The sequence below is a fragment of the Hylobates moloch genome, unplaced genomic scaffold, assembly GCF_009828535.3.
Source record: "Hylobates moloch isolate HMO894 unplaced genomic scaffold, HMol_V3 SCAFFOLD_14, whole genome shotgun sequence".
Classification (NCBI taxonomy): Eukaryota; Metazoa; Chordata; class Mammalia; order Primates; family Hylobatidae; genus Hylobates; species Hylobates moloch.
In genome coordinates, this window is record NW_026652289.1 from 29,762,534 (window position 1) to 29,784,319 (window position 21,786).

The 21,786-nt window shown below is 37.6% G+C and overlaps 1 long non-coding RNA gene across 2 annotated transcripts in view; it reads left to right on the forward strand.

Annotated features, from left to right (window-relative positions):
- Nucleotides 1–9,631: 9,631 nt before the first annotated feature.
- LOC116481961 (uncharacterized) overlaps nt 9,632–21,786 on the forward strand; it is a 24,918-nt gene continuing 12,763 nt past the window's right edge. For both annotated transcript variants that reach the window (XR_009209737.1, XR_009209738.1), the window contains exons 1-3: nt 9,632–9,755; nt 14,807–14,928; nt 17,676–17,938. This is a non-coding gene — a long non-coding RNA (uncharacterized LOC116481961). The remainder of the gene's footprint in view (nt 9,756–14,806; nt 14,929–17,675; nt 17,939–21,786) is intronic.

Below are 21,786 nucleotides of genomic sequence, written 5' to 3' on the forward strand. Positions count from 1 at the left end.
AATTCAGTTTAAGAAAAAAAGAAAAGCATGTAGCTCACAAATCTGGATCCACATTGCTCTAGCTCTAAGGAGCAGATTTCTCTCTGGTCTCTGCCTGCTTTTTCATAATGCTCCCCTCTGGTTTTCCAGCACATCAATAGTTTTGCCAAGGATTTTGGCAGTCTATGCTGTGAATTTGGGTATCACGGCTCCCCACACATTCATATAACTTCCTTCCTTTACTTGCTTCCTTAATTAAGCATCATAGAATTTTATAACTGGAAAGCATCTTAGAAAGAATGTAGTCACCTCATTTTATATGGGAAGCACCAGGAGTCTCAAAAGGTGAAATGAGTTGTCCAGGCTCACGGAGCCAGTTAATGGGTTGGATTCCTAATTCAGTTCTGATGAATAGCTGTGATGCTGGCACCGGGAGCACTGTATGGTTCTAATGCAATTGGATAGTGCAAAAGATATGAAAGATACCATCCCAGTCCTCAGTACACTTGTATCTTTTTTAGAGAGATCAAATGTACACAAGAAAGCAAATCGTTAACAACTACAAAACCAACTTCACTTCTAGTTCAAAATAATATAACACTAACTAAATACAAACTTAAGAGTGATAAGACTACAAGCTCAGGCAACCAACCTAGAGTGCATTTGCCTTAGTGCCCTAGGAAAGAAGACATTTTAATACATCAGAAATCCATGTAGTATTACTGTATTTCTTCAGACTACAAATGCATGATGCCAGTAAATGCATAATTCCTATGCACTGGTAAGTATCAGAAGGCTTCTGAAATTTTTCCACTTTGAAATTTTGGCAAATTAAGTTTGTTTTAAGTGCTTGGCTTTCAGTGTCTGTCTGTAATATGAATCCACTACAAATCTCTTTTGATAGAATGTTGGGTTACATTTCCAGGCATATGAGATATAAGGACTAATTTTTAGGAACTTTCAGTTTCTTCATCCCTGCATCTTTACATCTATTAATTGGAAAGGCATAACTTTATCTAGAGTATTCAGTGTATCATGCAAGCTCTCATATGTGTATGAAGAATAGAAACTTTTTCTAATTATTTGTTCTATGTAGCCTTTTTATAATGAAGTGACATAAGCATAGAGTTAAATTGTGGTTCTAAAACATATGAATTGATGAATTAATCAAGAAGTGAATAAATTAAATAATGATGATATAAATATTTAATTTTTGATTGATTTTTAGCATATAACATGATTTTATTTAATTCCAAGTTTATATTCAAGGCCAGTTGTTACTTTTACAGATACGCTCCATTTAGTTTTTGTTTAAAGCCTTGGAATGGTTTATAATATGAATTGGGTGAAAGTAATAGCTTATTATAAAAACAATCCCTTTCAAACTCTAGGAGCAATTAAAGCTGCATTCGTTAACCAATTTGTTTATCTGAATAAAAATCTTTCTGAATGAAGAATTTTACTTTGCAACACTTGCAAAATTCCTCCTTGTTTTTGGATAGACAGCAGGCAGGCAGCATTCTGTTGCCCTTGTCAAACGGTCAAATGTCTTTTGATTCACAGCAATGGAAGGAAACGGCTTTACCACCTTCTTCCTCTGGAAAGAAGGGAAGGATGTTGAGGCTAGAAGCAGCAATGTATTGGGCTGATACACTGATTGAACCAAAAGCCTTGTTCAAAGTGTGATATTTTAGCACGCAGAGAGTTATGGGGGTGTTACATAATCGGTTCTGCAGGTGGCCACAAACTTATTTAAGTAAACACTTACTGGAATTAATATTTATTGCCTGGGACACAAAATGCTTGCATGAGTCTGAAATGATAAAGGCTTTCTGTATCCTGGGCCAGAAACTGGAAATGAGAAGTTTGTTGATGGTGTTTATACCCAAGTATTATTTGTAAGGATCAAAAAGCAACTATTATGGTTAAAAGTAATTTAGCTAAGACTTTTTTTTCTTTTTTTTTTTTTTTTTTGCAGCGAGCAGTTAAAGTGAAAACAAGATCACGGAAAAGGAGATATATTTTGGTAGATCCAAGAATCTATGTTTGATAGAGTCTTCACAGAAAGAGTCGAAATTGACAACATGCTTATTGCTTTGGCTTTGGATGTTGGTTGGGAACATGGTTCCTGAATATCCACACTTCAAAGTAGATCTTACTTTTTGGAATAGTGGAAAGCTCGTTACATTAGTTAATTTGAGAAGTAAGACAAGGACTCAGAAAGGTACTAGTTATTAGTACCTTATATACTAGCCTGCCTGGCATTCTTACCATGACAGTGAATTGCCATGGTAAGAGTTGTGGTTTTAAACCTCTTTTCCCCAGATGTTACATAGAGTAATATACGTATCCACATACATATTAAAGTAGGAGGTAGATATTATATTGACTGGTGACTTGAGGACATGATACACAAAATAGGTAATGTTTGATGAAGCTTGAAATGAGCCAAGAAAGGACAAATCTGGATAACACACTGTGGCCTTTGTGATGAGAAAGGAGAAAGGAAAGATAATGAAGATGGATATCATATTGTTTCGCCTTGAATTTGCAGAAAGAGATATTTGGATTATGATGTTACCTTTAAAAAGGCAGTTGAAATTACTCTGTGAAAGTTAAAAAGCCAAGAAAACTATGTGTGTGTACGTATATGTATATATATGTACATATGTTTATTTTTATTTTTATTTTTTTAAAAAAATTCTTACCTACCTCTCTGCTATAACAAAATTAATTGCATTCTTTTTTGTTGCATTTAAACTTTATCTTGGTAATATTCATATTACAAATTTGCCTGTATTGTTGGTATTATATTGTTACCATATAGATATATTTGTAAGCATAAATGCATGGTATTCAAATGTTTAACTGGTAATATTCATATTACAAATTTGCCTATATGTTTGGTATGATATTACTATATAGATATATTATATTTGTAAGCATAAATGCATGGTATTCAAATGTTTAACAACTCTCCATTTTTTCTCAAGTAACCCTCTGACAAAAGGCTGTATTTATATAAAACTGACAGACTTTTATGGTGGATCATTTTTCTTACATTAATTACAGAGGTAGTATTATTTTAGTTGGAGGTCAAATAACATACTATCGATGACAATTTAGAGATAAATTGCTTTGACATCCTGATATAGAAGAGCTATAGAAATAACATGGGTGACCTCATGTTTTTAAGATAGCCTCTCTGCACCATATGGCTAGTCCCAAATGGAGACCAAGAAAGCAAGGTCATTTTTAATCTCTACATACATCTTGCTTTCCCGGTTTAACACTAATCATTCATTGTATTCCGCATATTGGAAGGAAGCAGATGAAGGATACTGAGAATTCACTTTGAAAACATGTACTCAATGTTTCATATCCAAAAACTCCCAGGGATTAATCAGAAAACCCTACATCATTTGCATAAAAATAAGAGTTGAAACATTTATTTACACTTAAACTACTATGAACAAGCTTATGTAGCTATTAGGAGTGAAGATGGGGAGGAGGAGGAAGAAGGGGACTCTGAAATTTAAGGAAAATTCTTTTTTTTTTTATAGAATTGGAGCTAGGCTGATTAAGTCAAGGTGCCTGACTCTGCTAGAGACACATTTTCCTAATGAAAAATACTGTAACTTCAGACCTTTCACATTTTCTGTGAATAGATGTCATTACTCATTATCACATTTATCATTACTTGTAAAACAATGAGGTGGCAGCAGGGGGGAAAGGACTAAAATAGAATTGAAAAAAAAAATTGGTACTAGCTAAGGTAATTTAAATGAAGCTTTTTTCTTTTTCCAGAAGCAAAGGCGACCTCAATGATTACTCCATCATACCTTTGGGAAACTGACATAAGGTAGTGGACAACTATAATGGAAAGAATAGTGACTACGGGTTCTCTCCACCCTCCTCTCATTCTGCATTAGAAATGAAAAAAAAGCTTGACTGGTAAAATTCTGAAACAGATAATGAGTTGTTTAAGTGACAATTACTGAATCTCATTTTTAGAAGCCCATTAACAGGTATCTCTTTAGTCATGAGAAAATTATTCATAAATATTAAATTGTGTGATCACATGTGTAAGTTTCTTTCAAATTATAGAATCTGACTAATTTCACGGTAACTGCCATTAATTGGCTTTAAGATTTAATTAAGTAAAGACATCATTGATTAATTCTAATTTGTAAAGCCAAAAAAAGTGTAACATTATTATCTTTGGTCAAACTTCTTCAAATGTTCGTGCAAGGTAGAAATTGAAAACAACATGTACTCCTGTGCTTACAGTTTCTCCAGTTCAAAGAACAAAATTCATCAATGGGGAGCTGCAGTGGATCGTAGAGTAGAATCTTGCTGCCCAACTAGAGAATAAAAAGAGTTTGACCAGACTTATAACAATGACATAATGGCCATTTTGTTGAGTTCTTAATGAGTTTAGTAGGTAATGAAATGGGAAAGGTCCCCTTGTCCCCGTCGCAGGGTGTGTGGTGGGGGTGTGGCTTGCTTTTTCAGTGCCCTGCTGCTCAAACTTCTAGGGGAGCATACAGATGGGAAGGCTGTGGGGCTCTAACCACACGGCAGTGTCTAGAGGTGAATGTTTACAGCTCCTGAAGTGCCAGTGGGTGTGTGTTACAGGGTGCTCTTTTAGTTTGCCCTCTCTAGGCGGCTTGTGTTAACCAGCTCAGCTGGACCCTCTACTTTGTTGTGAGGACAGAAGGCTTTCTGTATCTCCAGGTTCTTGCCTTGGTGTACCAGAAGAATCAATCACACATGGTCTTGGAGAATGAGTGCAAAGTTTTATTGAGTGGAGGTAGCTCTCTGCTGCTCTTCCACCAGTGTGCTCTCCACAACCAGCCGCTTGTGTGTTCTTCCACTGATGTGTCCTCTCAATGTCCAGATGCTTCTGTCTCTGCCTTGCTAGGATCTTGGGCTTTTTATAGACCTTGGATGGGGAGGTGGTGGGCCAGGGCGGTCTTGGGAAATGCAGCATTTGGGCATGAAGTCAGGAGTGCCTGTTCTCACCTAGGTCCGTGGGGGTAAAGCCCTAGCTAGGGACCATGCCTTCCTCTACACAGCACTTCCCTTATCCCCTTCCGTATCATTTAAAGGGACCACACTCTTCCCTTCCCAGCACTCCCGTATCAGCAGGAAGAGAGAAGAAAACTCTAGATCACCATCAAGTTCAAGTAGTTTCACATTTTCAATGAATACATGTTCACTGTCTTCTTCAGGTACCAAGATGTAAGGAAATGATTAAAAGGCCTTGAGATATACAATATTGAATGATAGGGAGGAAGAGGCCTTCTAGGTTGGAAAGTCCCATAGCTGGCTAGCTGCTAAATGTTCTAACAGCTATTGATAAGACCGCGTTCATAACACACGGAAATTGTAGGATATAATTTTTGTATGTTACTTGTCACCAGCTGCTCAATATTATGAATTATACCTGAGACATTATAGAAGTTGAGAATGAATTGTGCCCATAAACAGAAAACATATTAACCTATAGAATACACTCGTTTTCCATTTAGAGACACGGATACCCCTATCTCAGGGAGTTGATATGTATAAAATAGGTAACTAGGGGCATGCAAATATTGTGTAAATGGCGTTTCTGATTGGCACTGGCAGATTTATTATTCGAAATAATCCTGTTGGCAAAAAAAGGACATTTTTTTTCCATATCATAAAACCTGATTTCAAAAACCTGCTCCCTTTTTACTTTCTCTATAAGTTTTTAAGTCTGCATTCTTCTCTCATTTTTATTTCCAGGCTCTATTTGTAATTTATCTATTGCTAACCAGTTTTCAATAAAATATATAATAAATAAGATTTTTGGTTTTTATTTTTCAATTATTCAGTTATTCATAAAGCTGATAGGAGATAGGAAATTGAAGTTTCCAGCAAGCCTTCTTATAAGACTGTGGTTGTGTCTGTAGTCTTATTTTTTTGATGACTGTGAACATTAATTAAACTATAGCTATGCGGGTTGGAAGGTCTGTTATGGTCTGAATATCCACAAATTTATATATTGAAATCCTAACCCCCAATATGATGATATTCAGATATCGGGCCTTTGGGAGGCAATCATATCATGAATTCAGAGCCCTCATAAATGAGATGAGGTCCCTTAAAAAAAGAGGCCCAAGAGGGTTTGTTTGCCACTTCTGCCACATGAGGACTCATCTAGAATGTGCCCTCAGTGAACTAGAAAGCAGGGCCATCACAAGACTCTGAATCTGCCAGTGCCTTTGTCTTAGAATTTTTAGCTTCCAAAACTGTGAGCAATAAATTTCTGTTGTTTAAAAACTACTCCAGAGAAGACACAAACAAATAGAAAAATATCCCAAGCTCGTGGATAGGAAGAATCAATACTTAAATGGCTATACTGCAGGGATTCAGGGTGGCGCTGACATGCCAGCCCCCTGCCGCTTCAGCCCCCTCTGGACTTTGGGCACTGACAAGCATGGAAGGGAGGTCGAGGTGGGGATAAGGGCAGCTTGGCACAGGCCTGCAGGTGCCCCTCAGCACAAGCAGCCTGGGCACTGTGGGTACTGCGGATGGCAGGTTAATGGCAGCAGGAGGCAGACAGGCTCCTGGCTGGAACACCAGCTTCAGGCCAGGGATGACCTGAGGGGCCTGCGGGTCGGGCTGTCAGTTCCATGGACCAGAGTGAGAACTAACGGCACTTTTTCAGGGCCTGCCCATAATCACTCACGGACCAATCAGCACTCACTTCCTCTCCTCTAAAGCCCATAAAAATCCTGGACTCGGCCAGACTCAGGCAAATGACAGGACAAACCTGCTTCTGGAGAGAAGCTACCCACTGTGGGTCTCCTCTCTACGGAGAGCTCAGCAGCAGACAGGATGACCTGCCTGCGTAGAGGAGGTACCCACTCCAGGCTCTCCTCTCTGCTGAGAGCTGCAGATTCATCACGACGACCTGCCTGAGGAGAGAAGCTACCAACTACTGAACTGTTCTGTTGCTCAATAAAGCACCTCTCTGCCTTGCTCACTTGTCCACATACCTCATCTTTCCTGGATGCGAGACAAGAAGTCGAGACCTGCCAAATGGTGGGGCTGAAAGAGCTGTAACACAAACAGCGCTGAAACATGCACCTTGCTCGCCATATTGCGGGTGACAAGAAGGAGAGAAGGGAGAAGGAGAGAAGAGCTGTGGCCCCTGGGAAGCCCAGACCTAGAAGCTCCCCGAGCCAGGGCAGTGACACCCTCTTTGGGGCTCTGTAGTTCCTGGTGTCTCCAAGCTTCCAGGCACCACTGTGTTTCCTGGTGTCAGCTGTGGCAGCTATTTGCAGTACACCTGGTCCAGCCATAGCCTTGCAGTGAGCAGGCGCTTGTGCCAGTACCTGGAGCTGCCTGCCCTGCTGCAGCCAGAATGTCTGGTTGTGCACAGTGGCCAGACCCCACACTCTCTCACACACCCCTCACCACTCCATGCCTGGCTCACACTTGGCAGGCGGAGGATCCAGGTTGGTAGCATGATACAAGTGCAGCCTGCCAGGCCAAGTGGGGGGAAGGAGCCCAGTGTGCCTGAGCAAAACTCAGGCAAAGGTGCCACTGGCCACAGAGGTTACTGGCTGGAAATGTGAGACCCCAAAGATCCTGTGACATTGTAGTGACGCTTTCTTGCATTTTCTGAAACCCATCTTTTGCACCTCCAAACTAGAGTCTAAAAGCTGAATGTTTTATACTGTAGACAATTTTCTGTAGCTTGAGGAAATTTCAGCCACTTTGGAGGTGGGGAGGAAGTCATGCACACAGGAGAGCTGAGAGGAAGTGGCATGAAATCTTTATTAGAACTCTGAGCTCTCCCGTCTCCTCTGCCCTATTCCAGGGTTCACTCCACCTAGTGGCAGATACTCTGGGGAAGGATTTTTTCTCTGTGTAACCCTGGAGTCTTTATTTCTATCAGAGATCTCTTGTAGTTTATTTCCCCTAACTTCACCCACTTCGCCCCTGGAGCACTTTCCACTCGTGTTCAATCAAAATAAAAAGATGCCAACATTTATATGGCATTAGGGAGGGTTGGCTGGCTCTTTTCCAGGATGAGGGCATGGTTGGGAGCTTCTTCCGTTTCTTCTGGAAACATTTGTTGCTTTCTTTGGACTGGCTTATTAAATTACAATATGTTATTCTCTTGTTCTGGTTTGGTGGTTGCTGTTGAACATTTTCTGATTGGGTTTTATTGCTGTCATTGTTGTTCTTTTTTGCTCGTTTTGTGAAATTTTATGGGAGACAAATTAAATTTCTGAACCCACCATCTTAACATGGAAGCTTGTAAACAATATTTTACTGGCCACCTTTATTCATTACTTAGAAAAGAAACTCAATCTATCAAAACTATATTTCAGATATAGGATTAATTATTTTGATGAAGTGAAATTTATTATACGTATGGCGAGACCTAACTTGTGTTTTTAATATCCTTAAAATGCCTCGATTGTGTGGTGATAGGAGGAATAAACATCAAATATAAATAAGTACTTGCACCTGACAAGTAATTTATAAATATTTTGCGTGTACTATGACCATATTTATTTATGTACAGAAAAGACATAGAGTATATCCACAAATAAAAATGCTGACCATATAAAGTGGTAATTCATAGGTATTACATGTCTCTTCTCTCTTGGTTTATTTTTCACTGCATCTTTTCCCATAATTATTTCCTTAACTCATGGCTGTCAGTTCTTTTTTTTATTTTTATTTTTTGAGACAAAGTCTTACTCTGTCACCCAGGCTGGAGTGCAATGGCACGATCTTGGCCCACTGCAACCTCCGCCTCCCAGTTTCAAGCGATTCTCCTGCCTCAGCCTCCCGAGTAGCTGGGATTACAGGCACCTGCCACTGTACTCGGCTAATTTTTGTATTTTTTAGTAGGGATGGGATTTCGCCATTTGGTTAGGCTGGTCTTGAACTCCAGCTGTCAGTTTTACTTTAAGGTAAAAAGCAAGGAAATGCAGCTTTTGAGTTTACGCCAGAAAGCTTTTTCTGCCTTGAAGAAAAATAATATTTCTAACTGTACACTCCAGTTTTTAATAACCTGATGTTCTAAGTTAGCAACTGTTGTCTATTCTTGTTAAACTTTACATAAGCATATGTGAAATAAAAAAACTAAGTAAATAAGCTATTATCACAATATTATATGAAAAATAAATGCTCAAGAGAATTAATTCAGATGCCAACACTGCATATAACCCATATTTAATTCTCCTCAGAGTTGCCATATAATCTGCTTATAGTTGACAAATTCTTGAAATGTATAGATATTTCAAGAAAAATTCAGTAGGACTCGAGAGAATATTTGATGGGATCATGAGACAAAACTAGAGAGTGCACACAAATGTACACAACATACACACACACACACACACACACAGAGTAAGTTAGATGCCACAGTGTCCTAGAACATTAACCAACTACTTTAAAACAAGGTATTCAGGTGACTGTATGATATGGTTTGGCTTCGTCCCCACCCAAATCTCATCTTGAATTGGAGTTTCCATAGTACCCAATGTGTCGCGGGAAGGACCCAGTGAAAGGTAATTGAATCATTGTTGAAGTTACCCCATGCTGCTATTCTTGTGGCAGTAAGTTCCCAGGAGAGCCGATGGTTTCATAGGTTTTATAAGGGGCTTTTTCCTCTTTTGCTTGGCACTTCTCCTTCCTGCTGCCATGTGAATAAGTACATGTTTGCTCCCCCTTCTGCCATGATTGTAAGTTTCCTGAGGCCTCTCCAGCCATCCTGAACTGTGAGTCAATTAAACCTCTTTCCTTTGTAAATTAGCCAGTCTTGAGTATGTCTTAATTAGCAACATGAGAACAGACTAACACACTGTAATACAGCAATGGCTTATAGCTCCGTAAGTGACTGTCATCCTGCCCTGATTCCTCTCTCTAGTACAAAACAATTCCTATGTATTCTAATATCTCATCAGTTCTATAAAGGAGTGACTAATAAAAAATATCTTTAATTTATTTTTCTTGTTCCAAGAAGCAAAAGTGCTAAAGGTAAGTCTAATTTATTTCATTAAAATTTATAACCACACCAACATACATTAAACTGACAGTAAGTGTAAACTATAAAAAGATCATAATTTTATTCTATCCTCATTTGTTCATATCTAGAATTATTAATAAGAAAAATCAGGAAGCCTAATAAGGCTAGACACTTTAATTCAGCTTATGAGAAATTTCTTTTCTTTTTTTTTAATTTACTTAACCAGTTAATTTTTATTGAACATTTGGGGTTTTCAACTTTTCACTCTTACAAACAATGCTAAAAATGAGCTGTCTTGTACGTAAATATTTTGTACCTTTTTCATAATTTCCTCAGGATAGAGTCCTAGAAGTGGAATTTCCAGGACGATAGGGCATGCATATTTGAAGACATCTAAGGCACCAAACCGCTTTTCAGAAAGATGGCACTCATTTATAGTACTATGGGTGGTAATTGAGATGACTGATACCTTGTTATTCCAAAGTTATTGCACTTGAACTTGAAGAACCATGGTTTGGGTTTACAAAGAAGGAAGTGAGTAACCTGCACTGTTCTATTACAGTGTTCTTCTCAAAAGACAGACCTGATAGGCCATTTCCATGCTGAAAGTCTCCATTGATCTCTGATGCCTGAGGAACCAAGTTTCATATATATATATATATATATATATATTTTTTATATATGCTTTATTATACTTTAAGTTCTAGGGTACATGTGCACAATGTGTAGGTTTGTTACATATGTATACATGTGCCATGTTGGTGTGCTGCACCCATTAACTCGTCATTTACATTAGGTGTATCTCCTAATGCTATCCCTCCCCTCTCCCCCTACCCCACAGAAATATCCATGAAGAATCAGTAGGTAATTCCAGATGCATATTATGTTGAGATGCGTTTTTTACTATTTATAGGTCTAGAAGTCACTTGGATTAAGGTTATTCTTAAATTCCCAAGATAGCTCCTTCTCAATTCATTCTCTTGGAACATCCTGAGTATATAACTAAGATTCTTTAAGTGAAGCGATATAAAAAGATGTGCAATTTGATAAAGGATTGTACTTTTTTCATCTTACTGTTAGAGTATTGCTATCCCAGTTTAGAATATGTTAGTTCCAGTGCCCAAGTCCTACCAAATCTGCAAACATTCATTTATAGAGGCATGTTTTTGTGTGACTCTTCTATATGTTAGCCGTGGCTGAAATATCCTTTGACATGATAACCTATGTCAGCTATAGCCACTACCCATGTAACCTCTCTGAAATCTTTCTTTATGGTCTAGTGACTCATGCAGTGTTTACCAAAATAGAGCAGTAGGAAATATTAAACTTGGGCACCATACATTTTCACTAAAGAATGTATTTGAATGCTTTATAACCTCTGCCTCATAAGGCTACAGAAAGGCCCATCAACCCACTTCACTCTGCCCCCACTACCGTAAAGCTACGGATGTCTCATTATACACTGACCCAACTCACTCTCCAAATTTTTTCATGTTAATTCTGAATAACCAATTTGTAAATTCATGCAATTTAAGCAGGCAAAATAATTTGTTGATTCATGACCACCTTCGTGGTCCGTTGGGCCAAGAATTAGAATAGCCGAATCCCACAGAAAAAAAGGGAATGACTAGTTTGGTTATTTTTGCTAAATGAGCAGCTACTTATGTAATTAGGTATTGCAGTGAATAGTCAATAAAATCACCTTTTGCATTATCTTATTCTATGAGGGCTGTGGACATTGACTACTAGAAAAGAAAATTGTCTTGCATTTTGTTTAGCAAGGTGCAGTCAGTAAAATTTCCTACCACTTTAGTGGAAGTTCATTTGTTTTTCTGTCTAACTAAATAGTCATATTATTTCAGGAAGAAGCTTCTAGAGGCTATCTCCTTAATAGGACTTAAATATTGTTACACAGTATATGAAAGCCTTTCTAGTTTACTCAGTTTGTCACTTTGAGTGTATTTCTTCTTAATATTTTTATTAAAGTATAGATTACATTAATTGTAATTGTATAGTTTGATGGAAATTTACATATATTTACACTAATGTAGCCAACACCCTGATGAAGGTGTATATATTTCCAGCATACCAGAAGTTATGCATTTTGTAATTTTTCTGAACTTCAGAGAATAATGGGTAATAACGGGCTTTGCCCAACTCCTAAGCATTGTGAAGTAAAATGAAGTAAATTAAAATGCCATTGGGAAACTATAAATTCCTACCCAAAGAGACAGCTTAGCAGCAGTAGTAGTAATAGTTATGTAAGATTTCCCTTAACCTGGAGATCATTCCGTCATACTTTGTGCTTCCTATTGTATATAAACTCGCAAAAACTGATGGCTTAGCTCTCAGCAGATTAAATATTTCAAAGTTAGTTTTTCAAAAGCAAATTTGAAAATGATGTTTAAGCAGTCAAAAGTATTGCCATGACATGGTTCATTAATGTTTCATCTATACTTACTTAAGTGTAAGTAGTTTAAATTACGTAATTACTGCTTCTCCTTTACTCATGCCAAATTGTATGTATGTTTGTATCTGTATTAAAAACCATTGCCAAACTATGTAATATGATCGGCATCTACTGGTGACAAACCAAGCAATAGGATCGTATGGCTTATTCAGTTTAAAAGAGAAACAAAACAAAACAAAGCAAAACAAAGTAATTGTTGATTCTTTAGGCGTTACTAGGATATTACAATAGGATTTTTTGTTTCTGGTTTTATTTTTCCTAAAAGTTAATTGTCAGCATTAACACATTTTTTTAACATTCTCTAAAGAGTACATACATAACCAGAAAAATCAGCAGATTTGAAACAATAGAAAACTGTACAATTTTTTTAATGATTGATGGATTTAGTTGGATTATTGGCATTAATTTTCTACTCATATGTATTCGGTCTTTCACATATATAAATATACGTGCCTACTATATTTTTTGTATTTCTATTATTATGATCTATTATTTTAACTCTCTGTAAGGACAAGTATCACTTTGACTGCAACAGAACTTTCACCTCTTTGTTGGTCTTTAGCTGATATTCCTAGGACAGTCACAAATATAGCTCCAGAGAGTTATGGGTAAGTAACTCCAAGAGATAAATTGTTGTGTCTGCAGCCCAAGCTGGGAAACAGGTTGCCCATGGTGAGATTTATTGACTTCAACTTTCGTTTTTTAAAGTAAAAATTAAACTAATATTGACTCTGAGTGTCCTGAGACATTTAAAACAATGTATACATTTAGGAAAGGATTATTGTTGTGACAATCATAGTAAATGTAATGGTTTTGGAACTGAATAGTTTCATTGCTTTGGGGCTATCTTTGATAAGAGGCTAATATTTTCTGAAAAGTTATAGATAGGAATTTAGTATATATGAGACTTGAGGGAGAGGTAGGAGCAGACTAATAGCATTAGTTTGAGTGGCATAGCCAGGATATTTGAAACATCCTCCTCAGAGTTCTTTTAATACTCTTCAGGCCTGACATGAACACACAGTCCTTGTCCATCTGCAAAAATGCAGATTGTTAATCTTTGCCGAACCTTTTCCAGTTACTGAAGAGAAACGTCCAAAAAGTAGAGTGATGCCCCAATTATTTAAACAGATTGAAAATGATTTTGGAATTTAGACTTGCTAATATAATTATTTAAAATGTTAAAATAGATTATGATGTCATAGATAGAATATCAATCACTGTCATGGTCATTATGTTTAAAAAATCCTTATTGTGATAGAGAAGTATAATTAAGTGTTTACAGGTAAAACGTTCCAGTGATTGAGACTTGCTTTATACATCGGTGTTTGGGGAATACATGAAGTAAAACTGTCAAGATGTCGGCACATGGGGCTCATTACTTATTGTCTCTACTTTTGAATATGTTGGACAAATTCCATAATAAAAATGTGAGGAAGTCAACGGTGATGATATGGGTACTAGCACATTTGGGTTTTAGATAGAATGGAAACATTAACTAGTGGATAATCTCACAAGAGATAACTTATTTTGGTATATTGTGCTGTTTACATTTATGAAATAGGGAAGTAGCAGCTAAAGTGCCTTTCTTAAGATCTCACAGAGTTAGGTTGAGGGCGCTGTCTTTCCCAATGTTGATCAATACGTGTTGAGCAGCCTTACGTGTTGACAGAAGAGTGGACCCTGATCCTGCTAGTGTAAATAAAGTCTATTGAGTCCAGGGAGGAAAATATTCACACAAACAGATAATTACAATACAATGTCATAAATGCAATGGAAGGCCATAGCGTGTTTGAAGTGGTGATAACCACAGGAGCAATAGCATGAAGAACAGGAAATACATGCACTGCTGAAAAAGAAACAAGCAGTTGAGTGTTGCTAGAGTTTCAAGCACAAGGTAGGAGGAAATGCGACTGATGGAGGCGGGGCAGGCAGGGATCTTTATTCTGCGGATGGTTCAGATAACATCAGAGTCAGGGAAGACAGAAGTCTGTGGCAGTCAACCAGGCGAGAGATGATGAGGACTTGAACTAGATTCAGACTTTCATGGGGAGAAGAGTAGGAAGGAAAGAGGATCTCAGATTAGGGTATTTTTGTAATAGTGGGTTACAACAGAATGTTAAGCGTTCCCTGCTTCTCTCTTCCTCCCCTCTCACGTCCCCTTTGTTCCCCTTTTCTTGTCCCTCTCTTACATTTCTTTCTTTTGTTGCATCGTGTGCAAATACTTAATTAAAACAATTTTAAAAATAGTAATATGTGCTAATGGAACAGAACTCAAAATACAAAAGACACATAATTTAAAATGTCTGTCTTCCTTTTCCCTTGCTTCTCAGCTGCCCAGTTCTCCTCCTTCAGTGGAACCAGCCATTGTTCCTTCCAAGGTTCTTGTGTATTGCTTCAAAGGTACTCCATGCACTTGCAATCACACATAACACACTTGCAAAGACTTTCAAAGGTAACTTGCATGGAGACTTTGTGTACATACTTGACAAGTTAATTAGCATGCTAGCTGCACTAGATTAAAATTCTATTAATTAATTTGATGGGTCATTTGATTATATAGCTCTAAAAGGAAGTGCAGGCTTTTTCTTGAAGACAACAATGAACTCATCAAGGATATTCACATGAATAATCTTTGGAAGATGAAAAATATTAAATTAAACTATCTGAGCACATCTTTTTCTAATGGATCTGAAGACTGTTAATCTAATGTCTATCCAGAGTATTGATTAATCTTCATAAAACCTCAGTGAATACTCTTTTTTCCTGTTTAAAAAATCTGCTCATGCAACAACATATTACCCTGCTGAAAGGTCTCTATCCTAACTGAGCAGTAAGTGAGACTCTAAATAAATTTGTTTTAATTTTTTTAAAAATCAAAGAAAAATCCTTAATCTTTCTTCAGTGGTAGGTTGTGGCGCATTCACGTAGTGAAGCATTCCAGCTTTTATTTTCACCTTACTTCACCGCAGTGAAACTCTTACTGCAATAATTCATGGAAGAGAAGAATATACGATGCTTTCATAAATAAGTATTAGTGCATTAGTCTTGTTCCAGTCCAAGCCACATTTTCCTGGCTGCTTATTTCCCCAGGTGGCCAGAATAATACAATCCCTGATATAAAAACTCAATGGCTTCAGATACATATCTGATCAGAAGTAACACTTTCATAATGTTTTTGCATTTCTGTTGGCAAAATATGGTGTAGTGTTTATATAACGGGCACAATAAAATAGCCACATGCATGATTAGAACAACTGTGTCTTAATATGTGGTTGTATTTTACTTTATAAAAAATATTCCGTAATAAGCACTTGCTCAAGGAGTAAGTCTTTCAAATACACAAACATTTAGACTAAAAATAATGATTATGGCATGTTTGAATGCCAGCTTTTTCCTAATATGATTTTCAGTACTTAGAAGCATGTTGACAGAATTAAAGAGAATATGAATTCCTAAAAATATTAAGAACACTTATCAAATTATACTTTTCCCCCAATAGGAAGCTAGCTAACATTCTCCAGGATGTCATAAGTCTCTTATAGTTCAAGCAGATGCACTCCAATTTATTGAGTACCCAAATAATGTTTAATGTTATTTTACAAAATCAGTTTGTTTTTATATGTTGGGTCTGAAATTATGTTATTAAACATAATTTAAATGTTATGCTGAATTATTTAACAATACTCTCCGCATTAATTCTCTAGAATATGTTTATCTGTTTCATTCACTGTTGTATCCCAAAGACTTAGAACATAGTAAGTGCTAAATTGATATTTTAAAAATGAACAAACACAGCATTAACTATAACCCATATTTCCATTAGAATATCTTCTCAATCACCGATTGTACATCTTCTTACAACCTTGATTTTGTTCTTTGCTATTTCAAACTATATAGCATAGGATTAAAAAATAAAATTGAAAAAAATTTTGGCTTCATTAGCTCATTATATTCCAGCTGCAGGAAGGCTAGTATAGAAAAAATATTAACATTTTAATGGTTTAATTATTTTCCATACTTCATTTTCCTAGTTCAAGGTGATGGTAAATACGGAAAAAGCTATGGATTCTAATAAATAAATAAATAAAATAGAAATAGAGATAGAGAGGCTGGGTGCAGTGGCTCATGCCTGTAATCCCAGCGCTTTGGGAGGCCGAGGCGGGCAGATCACGAGGTCAGGAGATCGAGACCATCCTGGCTAACATGGTGAAACCCCGTCTCTACTAAAAATACAAAAATTAGCCGGGCGTGGTGGCGGGCGCCTGTAGTCCCAGCTACTCGGGAGGCTGAGGCCGGAGAATGGCGTGAACCCGGGAGGCGGAACTTACAGTGAGCCGAGATCGAGCCACTGCACTCCAGCCTGGGCGACAGAGCGAGACTCCAATCCAAAAAAAAAAAAAAAAAGAAATAGAGATAGAGAGGACTAGACAGCTAGGTCATGAGTCACAGAGGCCGAGACATTGGTACTGGGAGGGAGAATCTTGCTTCTGTGTCATTAGTAGGCCTTTTAAAACAAGGCGTCCCACACTACTCCATGCATTTCATCATATGTTAATGAAGAGGTGCTTTAGTTAGGAAGATAATAAGTGATTCAGAGGGTGAGAAAAGAAAGCAAAGATTCCAAACATTGGAGCTAAACACATGAAGCGTCAGCTGCCGAGTGAGAGAAGGCCTGTGGCACAGGGCAGAGAGCAAGTAAGCTGCATGACACTGCAATAGCAAGGAATGGAAGGCAAGGACATCATCCTCAACGAGAACTCACACCCACAAGTGTTCAAATACCACAGGGCCATGCTGGGCCTCCACCCTGACACATAGTATTAAGCCAATTTACCTTCTTTTTATTGTCAGAAGAAAAACAGATTATCTCAAATTTTGGAATGAGTCACTAAAATAATCTTAAATTTATTATACACACTATCAGTTTAGTCTTAAAATCTGTAATAGTTTTTTGACATTCCTTAGAGAATCAATGGTCTGTCATTTGATATAGGAGAAAAAACAATAGTCCTGCTCCCAAGGAAACGTTGCCAACACCTTAACTATCAGGACACTGAACATTAGTAAGAGTTGTGCTCGTTTAGAAGAAACAGATGAAAACTGGCATGTAAATGTTACATACGACCAGAAATCAACAATACAGCATATCTCCTAGGTCTCCTTTTTCATTCTGTTCTTACTGATGCTTTCTTCTCCCAGACACCCAGAGAAACTATTTGGTGTAAGAAGAGAATACAATATTAAGGCATGATGAATACAAAGAAGATTTCTATTTTTAAGAGGGAGGTATTGACTTTCATCCGCATTTTGATTTAATTTTTGTTCTGGAAAACAAAGCTCTCCATAGGAATTAGTAGTGAACCACTAGAAATACACTGGATGAAGACCACTAAGCCAGTGCTACTCAAAATGTGATTCATAGCCTGATACCTGCCTCTGAACTGTTACTGGATTGCAATAAGGTAAGTATAGAAATGAAAATAAACATTTAGAAATTTTCACAGTAATTTGACAAAGTTTTTTGTCTATTGAACTTAATCATAAAGAGTTGAGGCATTTTATGAATGTCTTTTTTCATTTTTTCAGGGAATTTTCTCTTGCATAAGTACTAGATTAGCACTTACCTTCTTTTGATTAGAAATATAAAAAATATCTTGCCAAAGACCTTCTTTTGAATACTTCTAAATATCTACAACTTTGCATATTATAAACTTCTGTTTCTTTATGTTTTCTCTGCTATTTTACAAAGTAAATATATCTTAAATCTGGAATGCCTTTATATATTTTGGAAGGATTTTTAAAAATTCAGTCTTGTGAAATTTAGAATTGGAACCATGCCTGTAAGGAACGTTTTACTTTTGTATCAATAAACATTTATAGGTGATTGTGGATGGAGATAGTAGTAGAAGAACAGAGTCTGTCTGTACTACTCTTAGTAAACTACTAGGTTATAAATTAGGTCATTGACAAATATCGACTGACTATGCCAGGAAAAATTTCTGCACACTAAGTCATTAGAGGGATCATGTTAAGAGAAGCAAATAAAACTGCAAATAATTGTGAACCAAGATCATTTTGTCAAATTGAAGTTGGACACAGGAGTATGTGAGCTGAAGGAACATTTCGATAGCTTACAGTCATAAGATGGAGGTGTGGGAATGGACACAGGTTATCAACAAATGTGAGACACCTTCAGTATCTACAGATCAACTGCCAAGGCCCATGACCTCTGCCTGAGCTACATTCAGTCTCCAGAGACTGGGCAGCAGGCCACCAGGAACTGCTAGAATATGTTTTTTGAAAACTTTGCATATTACCGGCCACCCTTGTTAGCTTTATAATTTTTAATTTAATTTTTTATAATTGACATACAATAATTGTACTTATTTATGGAGTACAAAGTGATATTTCAATACGTATAATGTATAGCTATCAGATCAGTGTAATTAGCATATTCAGCATCTCAAACATTTATTATTTCTTTACATTGGGAATACTCTGTGTCTTTCTTCTAGCTATTTGAAACTATGTAACATATTGTTCTCATTTTCCTTCTAGCCACATTTCCCCTCTTCTTATTTTTGGCTGATTTTCCCCCTGACTACCTATATACTGCCTCAAATCCCCATTTGAAGGCATACAAAAAAAATCCCTTTTTTCACCCTTTGACACTTTATTGAACCTCTTCTTGATATGACAGGAACCAGACTCTTCCATAAGAACATAACTTTGCATGTAGAAATTAGTTTTTTCCACATGTGCAATATGTCAGCCATCCTCCTTTATCCCCAAGGCTGCTTTCACGGCATTACTGCATTAGCCTTATGTAAAAATCCCCACTAATGTGAGATTATTTCATCAGGTTATACTATTCTCTAGCCTTCATTTTTACTGTCACCTACTGATCTGGCCACTCACTCTCATGGCTTCAATAAGTTAGCGTCTAACTCATTTTTTAATACTCTTAACTTCACATCCTACTCCTTTAGCCACTCTCTTGCTTGAATACTTCATTTCCAGCAATGTTGCTGTCTTTAGTAACCCAATACTACGCGCACACCCAGATGTTGTCATCATCTGAAACTGTCCTACCTCTGAAACATTAACTCTGAATGCCCTTCTCTGACCACAGTTCTCCTCTGCAAGCCCTCTCTCCCAGTTATTCTCACCATTTCTCTCCTTGACTCCGTGGGGCTGGCGTCCTGTGATCCCTCTATTAGTTCCATCTTGTCTTTTTCTTTCTTGTCTTGCTTTGATATCATGGACCCTGACTTCAATCATTCTTTTGGCAACTTTTAAATAACCTAGCTCCATTTCTGTTTTATCCATCCTCCTAGCAAATCCTCCATCCAAGTACCCTGTTTCTGTGTGTCTAACTTAGACAGTTTCTGTTATTGAAGAGGTTTACACAACTGTACACATTAATAACACTATTAATTTCTGGCCTTAACACTTTTCATATTTCCTTATTCGGCTTTCTCTTTTCAAATCTTTACTGTTTTCATCACTATTGCCTGATACACTTGCCTGTTTGTTCAGAGACAAAATAGAACTCCAACTTCCTGCCCCTGAATCCACAAACAGAAGCCCCAGGAAAGAGAAGTTATTTCCCTGGCTGAAGGTTAAATCCTGCATCTGTACTCACATTGACATCTCCTGCTTTCCCAGGAGACCCTTTCCTTTGTCTCCACACTTTATTTTCCTTCTTCTCCTGTTCATCAGCCCACAAACATACTCAATGTTCTCACATTATAATAATGTGTCCCCCAGCTTCACACCTTCTGCCAGCTTCTCTACTTTCTGACCACTCCTTCACAACTAAACCTTTAGAAAGAGTTGTCTGTATTCACTCTCTCTAGTTCTCAGTTCTACTCACTCTTCAACCCCTTTCAATTTGGCTTTTGCTCACAACACCCATGGAAACTGATCTTGCCAAAGGCATCAACGATTGTCTTGCTGCTAAGTCAGTGAGGCATTTCCTTTTTGATCTCCCTGCTCCTCTTTCCATTGCTGAGTATCCTTTTTGTTCCCTAATGCTACACTCTCTCTCCATCCCATCTAATTGCATTGAAATCGCAGATTCCTTTGCAGAATCCTGAAATTTTCGTATTTCCCAGGTTTCTATCTTAAATAGTCTTATTTCAATTTGCATAATTTCTAAGAATCGTCTCCCTCCATTCCTGTTGTGGTTTCAAAAACCCTCTATCTATCTGTTGAAGACTCCCCCAATTTGTCATCTCCTCTAAATATTAGAACTGGAAATCCCTCTTTCCACAAGATGTCTCTTGCATGTTCAATAGATTCATCAAAGTCAACAGTCACACAACTGAGATCCTCTTTTTTATTAACCTGCTCCATTTCACCTCTTGCCCACTGGCAAAAACTGGAACTCTAAGTATCAGTCTTGACTGCTCCCTCTCTTCTATGTTAAGATTCCTAGATATGGACTCATCTGTCACCTTTTTCTTTTTTCCCTCTGTTGCTCACCTAATTCAGTCCATCACGTTATTTTCAACAGCTTCATAAGGGGCCTTTCTTTCTCTATCTAGGTGTCTTAGTTGGCTTCCTGCTGGTACAACAGACTACTACAGACAGAGTAACTTACAAAAGCTAAAAGCTTATTTGACTCACAGTTCTGGAGGCTGGAAAGTCCAAGATCCAGGGGCCACATCTGGTGAGAACCTTCTTGCTGCATCATAAGATGGTGGAAGGCATCACATGGCAAGACAGCACACATGAGAGCAAGGGAGGGTAGGAGAGAGCAAGAGACAAATTGGGACAAATTCATCCTTTTTACCAGGAACACACTCTGTGATAACCACTCTCACAACAATGGCATTAGTCCATTCATGATGGTGGATCCCTCACGACCTAAACATCTCCCATTAGGCCTCACCTCCCAACACTGTTGCATTGAGGGTTAGGTTTCCAACACATGGATTTTGGAGGGGACAAACATTCAAACGACAGTGCCTGTTCTCTCTTCAACTTATTCTTTACATTGTAGATCGTGACTTTTCTAAAACATTAGTGTTATGTCTGTGTTGCTGATATGCTTAAATGTGTTCAATCACTCTTCGTTGTACTGAGGGTAAAGTCCAAATTCTGTAGCAAGCCTCTCATGGTCCTTTCATCTTCTGAGTGCTCCTTGCTATTCTTTTTACCTTTTAATGTTTCAAACACACTACACTTCACTTAGGTTTTCAAATATCTCATCTGATTTCTATTACTCCATCTTTCTCTCTCCCTCAGGTCTTTGCATAGCCTCTTCCTTTTGTTTTGAATTTTACACACACGTGCACACACACAC